General features: G+C 44.9%; 1 long non-coding RNA gene across 2 annotated transcripts in view; it reads left to right on the forward strand.

Annotated features, from left to right (window-relative positions):
- The first annotated feature begins 1,681 nt into the window (after positions 1 to 1,681).
- Positions 1,682 to 13,490, forward strand: part of LOC135918263 (uncharacterized) — a 75,793-nt gene continuing 63,984 nt past the window's right edge. For both annotated transcript variants that reach the window (XR_011511713.1, XR_011511714.1), the window contains exons 1-2: positions 1,682 to 1,811; positions 10,311 to 10,366. This is a non-coding gene — a long non-coding RNA (uncharacterized lncRNA). The remainder of the gene's footprint in view (positions 1,812 to 10,310; positions 10,367 to 13,490) is intronic.

The following is a 13,490-nucleotide window of genomic DNA, read 5'->3' on the forward strand; positions in this document are numbered from 1 at the left end:
CCACCCCCTATCTCGTAGGCAGCAGCTAAACCCATCCCGCCTTACTGCCCGCCTGGATGAAAGAAATGGTAGAGGCCAACAAATGGGCTCCAGGTACTTATTGTTGCCGCCATAGAGTTTCTAAATAAATACCCTAGAGGGAAATGTGGCGCTTGTGCGTACGGGGCATCTCCTGAGCGTTGTCTCAACGTACATGGGAATGATGGGAAGTAAAGACTTCGATTCGACTTCGATCTTTAGAGTAGTGCTGCTTGCTTACGGCGCAGTAAATGAAGCTATACTCAAATATTATCGCGTAAAATCTAATTTTATTTCTGCAGTATCTTATATAATGCACAACACATTACGTAAACATTGTATGACTTTGAGATTCAAGCACAGTTTACCACCAGGGCGCACCAGGGTATGTATTCTTCTGCAATTCTGCTCCCAATTTAGCGCCAGCGAATAATTATTTATTCATTTTTACAACAGCAATATCAACCCAGCATGTACTTACATAAAAATACTCAGCAAATTTTTATGGAAATAAAAATTTTTTGGTGGGAGGAAGTGTTGCACCTTTGAGAGGAATGCTACAAGTGTCGTGTGCTACGACGCCTGCTCGCTGCTCACGCGAGACTTTCCTCGCTAACGACAGGCACTTGCGAACTCTCGCTTTTTCGAAAGGCTGCGTCGGCTGTCACGATTGCTGAACGTCTTGAAGTACTTTTAAGCACATCTGCTGCAGTGCTAGCTAGGACGCTTGTGGCCTCCTACGAGTATGCTTCATTATATTTTATATCGACGTACCGTTTCTGAAGCGTGCGCCAGCAGTTGTTATGGCGTCGCTTAGCACTTATCCATTTTGTGACAGCAGACTACAGCCAGGAAGCAGCAACCTGTCCTACCACAACCTAGTTTGTGTTCTCAAATTTCCTCAAACATACATTTGAAGGAGCACGTAAACGAGCAATGCGTAATAAAGTCCTCAATCTAACTTGATTGTCAAGCCACTAGAAGCATGACTGTCTATGTCTTGTATCAGTAGTGCCTTCTTTTTTTCTGAAGTTTCATAAAGCACGTAACGGTACAGGGCCAACCTAACACACTTAACAAACCAAGGTCAAAATGGTCAAAACACGTTTGTTTAGAGTTTACGATGCCCCGCGCTTTCTCGTCAGGGCTTACACACAACATCGGGACACAAATATCGGTCCAGCCGCTGGTCCAGCGCGCTATCGTTATTTCGAGCAACAGAACAAAGGAAGAGAGCTTTGCGGCGGAGTGTCCCACTGCGTGTTATAGCAAGTGCGCTTGGAGAGAGACCATAACTGCCAAAAAATGCCTGTAGACTAGTTGGCCAGTCAACAGAATACCAATCCGTAGCCTGTACTTCCCATCATCCCCATGATAGTTGAACGATCGCAGCGCCAGATTTCCCTATATATATAGCAATATAAAACTCTATGGTTCCCGCACCTGAGGCGCCGCGGGTCACCATAGCTTCTTATTGTGCAATGAACAGGTAATCAAAACGTGGCCAGATTCACGCGGGCTTCTGTAACAAAAGGAAACAATGATCGATATCCACATGTGCTGCAGCACAATGACTAACTCCTACAGGTGCAGAACTGGAGCGCCGCCCCCTTACTTACGTTTACCCAGAGGACAATTGCTACGTTTCAAGCCGCGAGTTTGACCAGTTTGGATATTTTTCTTTCCTTTTCTTTCCTTGCGGTAGACCACTTCATGAGGAATTTCAACAGAACGCGCCAATAACATGCGCACGCTTTCTGTTTTCGCAGCCCTGGTGATATTTGACACGCATGGTAAGTGCGCTCGACAACTTTGTACTACTGTTCGCGCTTTTGATTATATTGGTTAAGTTTACCGTTCCAATTACACAGTTTCGCAATGAGTCATGTCACGGTTAGTGGCCTCTAGATTAGAGCTGTACGCGCAGGAGCACTTCATCATCTTCTCTGACTAACCGAACAACATATTAGGCCCTGTGCCTATTGCGTAGCTCAAATTGCGAGACAGAAAGGCCAATCAGGACACCACCGGGCTGCAACATCGCCACCACCGCTTCGTGAAGGTTTTTGGACTATATAACAGGGACCTCAGCAAGCCGCGTCGTCCTAATCTGTGGCCTTTTAACGGTGGCCAAAATCTAAATACACAGGCATTTCCGCCTCCAAGCTGTAAGACAATGTGGCCACCACTTCTGAGGATATAATCTGTGACTTCGTGGTCAGCAGGAAGACACTGGAGCCACTAAGCCGCAAAATGTGTTTCTTGCCCTCTTTTGAGGATGTTAGTGTGATTGCAGAGCATTCCCAGGCTGCGCATGCTCATTACCACCATCGGACAAAGGCTGATACTGCAACACGTTTCAGAGTTATAACTCTCACCGTACTTAAGGACCTAATAAAAACGCGTGGCCTGCCACAAGTACGTAAGTGACGGCTGCTCACTGGTTTGCGAGACTGGTAAAAAATATTGATTAAATTTGATTTGATGTTCACAGATATGAAATCGGAGCTGCTCAGACTAGCGTACGAAGTGAATTTTTTTCAAACAGCTGGAGAAAGTTGTAGGCACATTGGCATTGCTCTCGAGAGGTGCAGGTTTGCCTCTAGTGCAATAATACCGTTCGACCTCGTCTGTGCAGCGGCACTGTTGTGCACTGAAGTAAAAGCTTTTGAAGGCATTAATTTATGACGACTCCAAACGGCAACTTCACATTTCGTCAATATGATTCTAACTACATAAATATCGTTATTCTAAAGCTTTCCCATGTGCTACGTCGAGCTCTCGCTCTACTGCTGAAAGGACGGGACAAAGGAGTTGCTTACACAGGGGACACTTATATCGTGCCCGAGCACGAGCACAGTTACGACACGAGTTTATAAGGCGCCGGAAAGCGGTTGCCGGCATCCCACTATCGAGATACAATGCAGTAGCAACAAGTTGAGTCTTACAAGTACCTGCCGATATTACCACAAAGCTAAAGCTTTTCTTGATATTTCTGCTATGGGGGATGTACTTGGATGACATAGTCTGTTTTGTTTGTATATTATGTATTGGCGGATTTATTCTTCAAGTATAACTCTAATTCTTGCGCACTACGAGGAACGGCAAGGCCTATGATGGCAGTGCAACTGGTTTTAGAAGACGAGGATGGCGCAATAAAAAAAAGGCAGGGCGGCCGAAAATTTTCAGTGTCAAGCATCATCAATCGCCGCACCAAATGAACACAAAAAATCACTGCAATGTGATGCCTTTAACTTGGTGATATATGCATACCCTGCACTTGCGATGGATAGCGCACTAAGAAAAATATGGCATCAGCCCTGACGTCGACTGCATACACATATTTTTTGGCCTCTCTCCGATTGTACTTTGAAATGGCATTCAAGTTGCATTTATAAATCGCACACGTACAATGTTGAAGCTTGAGCAAGACACTCGGGAAGTGGAGATATAATTGAAGTGAAAATAACGGAAACTTGGGCTTGTTGGAGCTGGTTCACGTTTAAGGGAAGCGCGCACGACAGAGACAAAAGAAATCACCCATTACCAGCGCCCAACTGCACAACGTTCTATTCGCAGAAAACACATGTCGAACTACGTACAGGAGCCGGAGTAGATTTTAATTAAGAGAAGGGAGGAGGGGCCAGCCTGAAGAAGCGTGTCTCTAGACTGCAACTCGTCACTGGAGAAAGGGGAATTAAGTGGGAGATAGAGGGAAAGGTTGGTGGTAGGTACTTATTTTATGGCACAATAAGCTATATATATGCTTTTTGCATTAAGCGGATGCACGCTGTAATAAAATACACGCAGAAGTCATCTCCTCCGCAAAAAAGGTTATCGCGCAAACACATTTCGCACTGTCTGCTCGTATCACAGGTTCTAGATGCGATCGTCTTAGCCACTCTCACATAGAATGTTGAAAAGAGACCTTATGGTGCGTTGGGCATGGACAACTCTTCTACAGAAAAGCCATAAGGCCAAGCTATCCCACGCCAAGAAGACAAGAGAAAATAAATTACGGCAGAACTGATCTCACGATACCTATGACGGTATTACGATTACTATCAGATTAATGTAGCGGCATGCCTTATTTCCGGAGCCACATTTATTTAACATACGCAGTGATCATTCGGTGACTCATTTCTTCGGCTATATATCACATACTCCGGTATCGCCCCACTTTGTTATGGTACTCACTGAATGAGGTTGCCCATGAACATAGCTGCATGGCGGCGACTCTATGACGCCGACGCAGTGACGACGATGGAACGATGAAGTAGGAATGACATCGATGGAACCACCAAGGTGTTAAAACGAGGGTGGCATCACGACAATGAGAGGACGGTTTTTAAATTAGACCATGGTACAATTACGACAGCATGACGACGACACGAGGACACTGTCATGACGGTGATTGTATCACGAAGATGGCGGGACGACGATGGTACGGACACGTTTGAATTATGGCGATGGCATGACAACTGATGCATGGCAACATAACGACTGTCTCATGACGACGCAGTGGCGACGACGACAGCACAACGGCGGTGTAATCATGATTTATTGACGACAGTGACGTCACAATAGGATGACGAAGGCGTAATCACGTCGATAGGTCAATAAAGGTCGTATGGCGACGGCACGACGACCATTGGAGGACGGTACAGAAGGGAAGACGATAATAAATAGACAGCGTTAAGGTTGGCGTGACAACAGTGGTAGGATGACGATGACATGACCAGAGTCGCAAGTGGAATTTTGAATGACGATGCAACGACTGCCATAGCGTCCCGACGTCAGTATGGAATCTTATGCATGATAACTACTAACGGCGATGACAATGACGACAATAGCATGGAAATCGTGTGATGTCAATGTGATTGGTCATTCATCCATTATCAGCCTGGTTACGCCCACTGCAGGGCAAAGGCCTCTCCCATACTTCTCCAACAACCGCGGTCATGTACTAATTGTGGCCATGTCGTCCCTGCGAACTTAATCTCATCCGCCCACCTAACTTTCTGCCGCCCCCTCCTACGCTTCCCTTCCCTTGAAATCCAGTCCATAACCCTTTAAGGACCACCGGTTATCTTCCCTCCTCATTACATGTGCTGCCCATGCCCATTTCTTTTTCTTGATTTCTATTAAGATGTCATTAACTCGCGTTTGTTCCCTCACTCAATCTGCTCTTTTCTTATCCCTTAACGTTATACCCATCATTCTTTCCATAGCTCGTTGCGTCGTCCTCAATTTGAGTAGAACCCTTTCGTAACCATCCAGGTTTCTGCCCCGTACGTGAGTACTGGTAAGAAAGAGCTATTATACACTTTTCTCTTGAGGGATAATAGCAACCTGCTTTTCATGATCTGAAAATGCCTGCCAAACGCACCCCAGTCCATTCTTGTTCTTCTGATTATTTCCGTCTCATGATCCCGATCCGCCGTCACTACCTGCCCTAAGACAGTGTGATAACGATCAATATATAAGAACAATGGTGTTACGATGACTGTATGGTAAATCGTGCATGACTAGGGTAGCGTGATGACGATTACGTGAGGACGACAGCATGGCGAGAGTCATGTGACGAAACTGGAGCGATGACCGTGGCAGAACCACGATGGCATGCCGAGAATGGTATGATAACAGATGCATGATGCAAGACGACGTAATGGCGACAATGACCTGACAATGGAGGCAGAATTACGATTGAGTGACAACAACCTAAGATGATGACGTCGACTGAACAAACTAGTGATGTCGTTAGAACGAGAAAGGTGCTATGACAACGAAGGCATGGCGACAATGGGATGACGATTCTTAAATGAGAACGATGGTGTACCGATGATAACGTAACGACGGGTACATTAGGGCTATGGGATGACGATGAGTATATGATAGCGTTGACCTGATGACGGTGGTGTGAAGCTAGAATAAGACTGTCACGACCACGACGACGTAATGACGACGGTATGACTACGAATGTATGATAGCCACTGTCTCGCGCATAGACGATGATGTCATGACGAGGGCCCCGTAATCATGATTGAATCGCGACAGCATAAATTCGATAACATAACAAAGAAGATACATAATTTTAATGACGGAAAGGCAGATAGGTCGCCCCGAGTCTAGAGCATCTAGCCTGCTACTCCACGCTGGGGAAGGGATTTGGGAAATTCACATAGATAGGATGTGAAGAAGAATTAGAGTAGTAGTATGGTGATACGATGATGAGCGATGAAGAGTACAATGTTTGTGGAACGTTTACGTCCAAACTTCACAGAACAGGAGGTTTATCCTCGGGGCAGATGTAGAGGTTACTGCACTGTAGCTAGGAGAATGTCTATAGCTTCCATAATTTTTGCAGGTGTTAGCGCCACTGGCGTACTTAAACCAGACAGTAGCAGCTGCAGGGTATCGATTATTTGTTATAGCATGGCTTGGATGACAGAGCTCGATTGTAATTTTTTGGTTCAGTGCCGTTGCTTGCGTTTACAGTCCAAGGCCCGGGTGTGTGGCGGCAATCGAGGCCATACATTCAATTCCAGGCTCGCGCTGTTTAAAGCAACTGCTCGGAGAGATCCTCCAATGCCAATTCAGCTACCTTCTGCTGGACCTGTGGAGTTTGAGCCAGGAAGATCTCGTTTGGATGACGTCAACAACGCTGGGGTGACGGTGACAACATGACGGCAGTTGGATGATGTAACTGGAGTCCCGTATGTAGAACGACCACGACAGGGTTACAATGACGGTATGACAGCGAATGCGCTAGGATGGCGTGACGACGATGGTATGGAAAGAGTCGGATCATAAAGCTGGAATGACTACGACGCCACAACTGCGAAGGCATCTTGTGCACAAACACATACCTAGTGGCCCGACCTGTTAGACAACGTGGGTCACTGGGTCGGTGTAGAAGTCGTGATAACGACGGTGGGACGAGAGTCTAATGTGATGACGCAGCTGAAATAATACGGATGAAATGACCACGACCGCATCAAGAGCGCACACCTAGTGACCTAAGATGCTAGACGACTAGGTTCACCGGGCCGGCGCAAGATATGTTTAATATTACGGCAAAATCGATTTCATGATGACTGTCTACGGCAATGGGATCACTACTTAAACTATGTATCACCACTCCGCATCCCTAAAGCCATGCTTACGTCTAGTGTCTTGCGGTGATTCGGCGACTACCGTTGCTTCGGCTACAGGGGATATCCCTTCCCTGTTCTGAGCATACCTTTTGTACCACACTCGCTGCTCAAGGTCATCCATGGGTATGACTGCATAACGGCGACTATATGACGACGATGGAATGACGAAGAAGGAATGATGTCGATTAAATGACAGACGTCGTATGACGGGGACCTGGCAAAAAGTGTATGACGATTCTGAAATGACAACAATGCTGTAACGGCAAAAGCATGGCGACGAAGGCATGAGGACGATGGGATTGCAACGATGGTGCCACCATGACGGCGTGACGACGACGATACAACCGCTGTACGACAACGACTTTATGACGATGAGGAAATGATGGAAATGGTATGGCGACAGCGGCACAAGCACGATTCAGTGATGACACCATGACTACGATAGAATGAGGAAGAAGAGATGACGTTGGAAAAACGACAAAGGCGGTATAGTGATGATGGCATGTAGACAATGGCCTGAAGTGATGACGATGGCCAATTGACGGCGTGTGGACGAGTGTGTCACGCCAAAATCTGGCTCTGGGTCGGTGTAAGAAAGCATGACCAAGGTCGATTCAAATAGGTCGCGAAGCTTCGGGCGAAAAGTGGTTCAGTACAGATTGACACCGACATCAGCATGGGGGGTTATGGGAGCAGCGATTGAAGCGCGACTATGTTTGGAGGGAACAAACATTGGGAAAGAAAAACGCGTTTTTTAATTCAAACGAGACGCAGTTAGATTCATTCAACGAAAATAAAATTCCTAGTCAACTTTATATATTCGTGACGAGTTAAGAAAATACAATTTTAATTTCAATATTATTAATAAATGCATTTCTTTTCAGCGCCCATCGCTACAGGGGGCGTTGACACCACTATCACTCGCAATGCAATGCACGTCTTGAAATGGGCAGAAAGGCGCACTCGTATCACCTGTTGAAATACGCCCCCCTCACAGTTTGTGCTTTCTTGCTTGTCGAAGTGTGTCTGAATTTGGTGATGCGGGTAGCTTCATTGCTTCTTAATCTTTTCAGTCAAAAGTAGTGAGTTACGACCGCCAGATATTTGTGTAGTTGTTTTCGTGCGACTGCGCTGGCCGACGGGCTTGGCATCCAACAATAGGATCAGCACTCTACACCTAAAGCTTTCGTCGGCCTCGAAAGAAAGTATGTTCTGTGCAGGGATGCGATTTCGAAAACCGTACGGCTGGCCTTTTCCTGCATCGCTTTCCACGCTGAAAGCTCGAAATGCCCATCAAGTCGAATGGCAGGGCATTTGTATATATAGCTCCAAAGGAAGAACAAGAAAACAAATTTCGCGCCTTCGAAAACAAAATGACGTCACTTCTGCTTTTAACGGACATGGCGTCACATTATTTTTTCTTCCGCCGGAAGTGCTCGCACCACATACCGATGGCGCTAAGCCCCATGGACCGCCGATGGACAGCCATGTTTTGAACGTATGGGCTTCTATGGAAGCTTCGCTACCAGGTATATTTACCTTGGCATGACCATGACGGCAGGACGAGAATCACAGTTTGCAACGACGGAATGACCACGACGGCATCGCGACCAGGAGAACATGCCTATTGGCTTAAGCTGGTAGACCAGTTTGGGCACAACCTCAGCCTACAGCCTAAGCGAATAGATAGATAGATATAGATAGATAGATAGATAGATAGATAGATAGATAGATAGATAGATAGATAGATAGATAGATAGATAGATAGATAGATAGATAGATAGATAGATAGATAGATAGATAGATAGATAGATAGATAGATAGATAGATAGATAGATAGATAGATAGATAGATAGATAGATAGATAGATAGATAGATAGATAGATAGATAGATAGATAGATAGATAGATAGATAGATAGATAGATAGATAGATAGATAGATAGATAGATAGATAGATAGATAGATAGATAGATAGATAGATAGATAGATAGATAGATAGATAGATAGATAGATAGATAGATAGATAGATAGATAGATAGATAGATAGATAGATAGATAGATAGATAGATAGATAGATAGATAGATAGATAGATAGATAGGCAGGCAGGCAGGCAGGCAGGCAGGCAGGCAGGCAGGAAGGAAGGCAGGCAGGCAGGCTCTATGCCTAAAGTAGCCAAAGAAAGCTAATCACTTTCAAAGGCAGTGCTCCACAGTCTCATCGCTTCTGCTCATACCTTATGTGGTCAGCTAACTGGGCAAAAACATTTTCTAGAATCTGTTAGCTTCGCAAGGCTCTCCTTTTTTTCCGTGGACATACCATGCCAGAGACGTTTAACCTTGAAATGACGATTTATGCCCAACTAGTTGCAAGTAGTCCTGCACAGACGTAAACAGTGACACCAACACACTCGGCATAGCTGAAGCTTCTGAGCATCGAGTTAACATTCATTACGACGCTGAGAGGTTGCATAAGCAACATTGAGAGGCACCACTTAAGCACACTGGCGATAAGTGACGATGATGGAGTGACCTCATTCGGTCAACCGCAATATGGTGTGCACCCGTCAAAATAGTTCACGCTTAGTACACCACCGGGGTACACTCTCCACATTTCACAGTACCCTACGAAAGAAAGAGAAGAACGCGCAAAATGGAAAATCGCTAAGCGTCATAGTACGTTAAACATTGTCACTCCTTCGACGCGGCAGGCTTCTCATAGCACTAGCGCATACCCACCCCACAGAGCCCAGAAGGAATGATGTGAACTTTAACCATAGGGACGCAATGAAACCTCAGTAGGCGGAAAGCGCAAGATTTGTGGTTGATGCGAATTACTATTGGCGACAGCGACAATATTAGTGGATACCAACTGACAGCAAGGAAAGCTCGTACAAATAAATATATTGATAACCTGATGTCTGACCAACGTTTCGTAGAAAACGATTTTCGGCCGCAAGCTCTATTATGAGCAATATTTGAAAATAACGTAGAGCAAAACAAGCAAACATAAGGACGCAACACAGCATCGAAGTGTGTGTACAAAATGCAAGTTTCTAAGTTTGCTGCACACAATAAAACGTGCTTGTGAATCACCGAGGCGTTTATGTTTTAATTGAATTTCTTTTTTTTAACAGCATACGGCGGACCTTTGAATAGGCTGTTTTGCCCTACATTATGCAACCCACAGCCGGTGAGCAAATCCGCACGTTACATTTCTTTACACTCTGTGTTCTTAGACGAGTGTGCGATGTAATACGCTCTCTCGTAGGTATACACTACATCGCGTGGCCAACAGAAACACATGCTATACGTCAGCGTTAGCGTTACTTTATTACTTTCCAGACTTTGGCTAGTTTGATTTAAATGGTGAACGCTGTCAATATCGGCACATGTGGCGTGAAGGAAACCACCAAACAACTCTTGTGTGGCTGCCCCACATACCAAGATTAGAGAAGTGCCCTTCGGACTGCTTTGGAACACTGAGATGACAGACTGCTTTTAACTGAAGAAGATACTGGGCCCATGGCCTCATGCATCTGCTAGTCACAAGGCTACAAAGGCGCTGCTGCGTTTTTTTAATGCACCAGCCTGCATGACCGGCTGTGACCAACTCAGTGATGAACTCTTACCCGTGTAACTGTGCAAAGTGCGAACTTCTCTCTTCCTTCTTTTATTTCAATCCCCTTTCCTCATTTCCCAGTGAGGGTAATCTACAGGGCTCAGCCAGGTTCGCTTCGCTGCATTTCCCTTATGACTTCTTTCTCTTTCTTCACTCTGGCTAGTCGCTTTCCTTATGCTTCAATGCACTCTCTGCTGCTGAAACTTGCCTTAATTATTCGTGTAACGTTTTCATTTCTAATTCTTTATTCGACTTCTCATAGTAGATTTTTATGACAACATTAAGGCTGTTATTACCCAGAACATTCGAAACATTGCTGCTTGCTTGATCGCAACGGGGGCTCACATGCGGCCAAGTTTTGCTTTCTGATAAACAAACCTTTCTTACAACTCGAGCACTTTGATGCCCGTTTCTTCTTCTACCCTCTATCAAGTGCTCAGTGGATACGGGCGTCATAATGCCACAGCCTATATGGTTGAAGCAATACGCTCGGCTAGTCTAACTTAGAAACCTGACAAGTGTCATTTTGGTTTTGATGAAGTGCAAGTCTTCGGTCACGTTGTTAGTCGTGAAGGTGTCCGACCTGACCCTGATAAAATATCTGCCGTCGCTAATTTCCCAACGCCGTCCGATAAAAGGCGAAAATGGAAACAAACGTGAAGTGGACGCAGCAACAAATTAAATCGGCAAAGTAACAGCCTAATCTTTTCAGGACAAACACAAGGTGGTTTTAGCAAAAGTGATGATCATGAACAAAAAACCAGATACAGAAGCACAGCCACATGGTCAAGCTAGGTTCCCGTTAGTTTAATACACTAAGACCAAAAGGTAAAAAAGCGCTGTTGAAAGCAGTAGAAAAAAGCTTACAGCAGAAGCGAATACCACACAGTTGGCGGCAAAGCAGGCTACCTTTAAAGGTAGGGGGGAAAACATAGAATTCACTTATTTAGACCTTGGACCATATAGACCTTTCAGTCAACAGACATATGTGTGCACTATTTTCTTAAGGTCTTTCTGTCTCGCCTTACCCGTTCCCCAGGGCAGGGTAACAAACTGGATATATCTCTTCCGGTTAACCTCCCTGCCTTTCTCATCTCTTTTCTCTCACTCCCAGTCAATAAACCATTGGCAGGCTAACAATGCAGGCGAATAAATTAAAACTGCAAGCTTGTGCAGAACATAATGTCAAATCGGGAGAACTTCAGAGTAGCTTCAGAATCTGTTGGCGTCTAGATCATAACTGGTTTGTTCTCACTCAGCGTGCTGAAATATCTTGAGAATAAAGGATGTCGTTTTATACGGATTTTTAGGCATTAACGGATCGTACGAGATCGTGAACCGCAACTTCTTGTGGGGTATTTTAGAAGGGGAACGCTTAGGAAACAACTACATACAGCTTTTGATGGAGATTTACCGAGAAATTACCGTTTGCGTTGTTTGGGAAGGGATGAGGAGAAAGGACAAAGTTGATATCAACAAGGGTCTGAGACAGCTGTACCCTTTATCACCATTGTTGTTTTTGACGTGTGTGGTAATGATGGAAAGGGCGCTAGATGGAATCAATACCGGCTTTAATTGCTCATACAAACTGAAGGGTGCCAGAGCAGAGTAGCAGTTCCACGTTTGTTTTATTCGGAAGACATTCTGTTCCTTGATAACAAGCTAAGCGATATGCAAATTCAAGCTAATATCAGCGGACAGAAAGGTAACAGTTTACGGTTAAATTGTTGCGTTCAAAAATCCGGTTTTATGGTATTGATAATGGTAACAGCGCGAAAAAACGACGGACGGGGTAAAACACACGACGAGCGCTGCCTCGTGTTTTGAATGAGAACACTGAACAGACAGTGCCTATAGAGGGACACGAAATGGCTCAAGTAAAAGAACACAAGAACATTGGTGTATGGATCAACAAAAGCAATATGTGTATGGAAACACAGAAAAAAATGATAGTAAAGGGCACGGGAAATACGGTTATAATAAAAACACGCAGCGCTGTGGGGATACGATAGGTACGACGTGGTCCGGGGTATATGGAAACGCGTAGCGGTTCCAGTGCTTATATTTGGAAATTCGGTTGTTGCTTCATGTCAATGGTACAATCAGGACTTGATAGCAACCAAAGTTCAGTGGGACGCCTCCAATTGGAGGCTCACAGAAAAACTACAAATTATGCTGTGCAGGGTGACGTGGGCTCGACAAGTTCTGATGTGAACAGAGTAAAATTGATTTCTCAAAATTATCGAGGGAAATGAAATAAGGTAAATGTGTTGCGACAGTATATAAATATTTTTTAGGAAGAACTATTGACTCACAGCAGAAAAAAAAACTAGGAAAATTACTAGCAAGTACGCGACCGTTATAGTAAGTAACGCGGCAACAAAGGACGTCGTAAAATGCAAAGAAAGGTTCAGACACTCTCATGGGTGGTGGTGATGGAAAACAAACTTGCATCAGTAACGATCTAAGACGCAAAAACGAAATAAGGGAAGAAACATTTTATGCGGACTCACAGGGAAGCTCTTCACTTTTCGACGCGAAATCAGGATGCCTTAGAACATGAAGTTATAAAGGGAGCTATACCAACGAAGAAGAAGCTTGTGCTTGCTGTGGTAAAGCCAATGAAACGATGGAACTTGTTTTATTAGAGTATGAAGATATCTGCCCAGCTGTCGCTTTAGGCTAACCTGGCTTC

The sequence above is a fragment of the Dermacentor albipictus genome, chromosome 2 (assembly GCF_038994185.2).
Source record: "Dermacentor albipictus isolate Rhodes 1998 colony chromosome 2, USDA_Dalb.pri_finalv2, whole genome shotgun sequence".
Taxonomy (NCBI): domain Eukaryota; kingdom Metazoa; phylum Arthropoda; class Arachnida; order Ixodida; family Ixodidae; genus Dermacentor; species Dermacentor albipictus.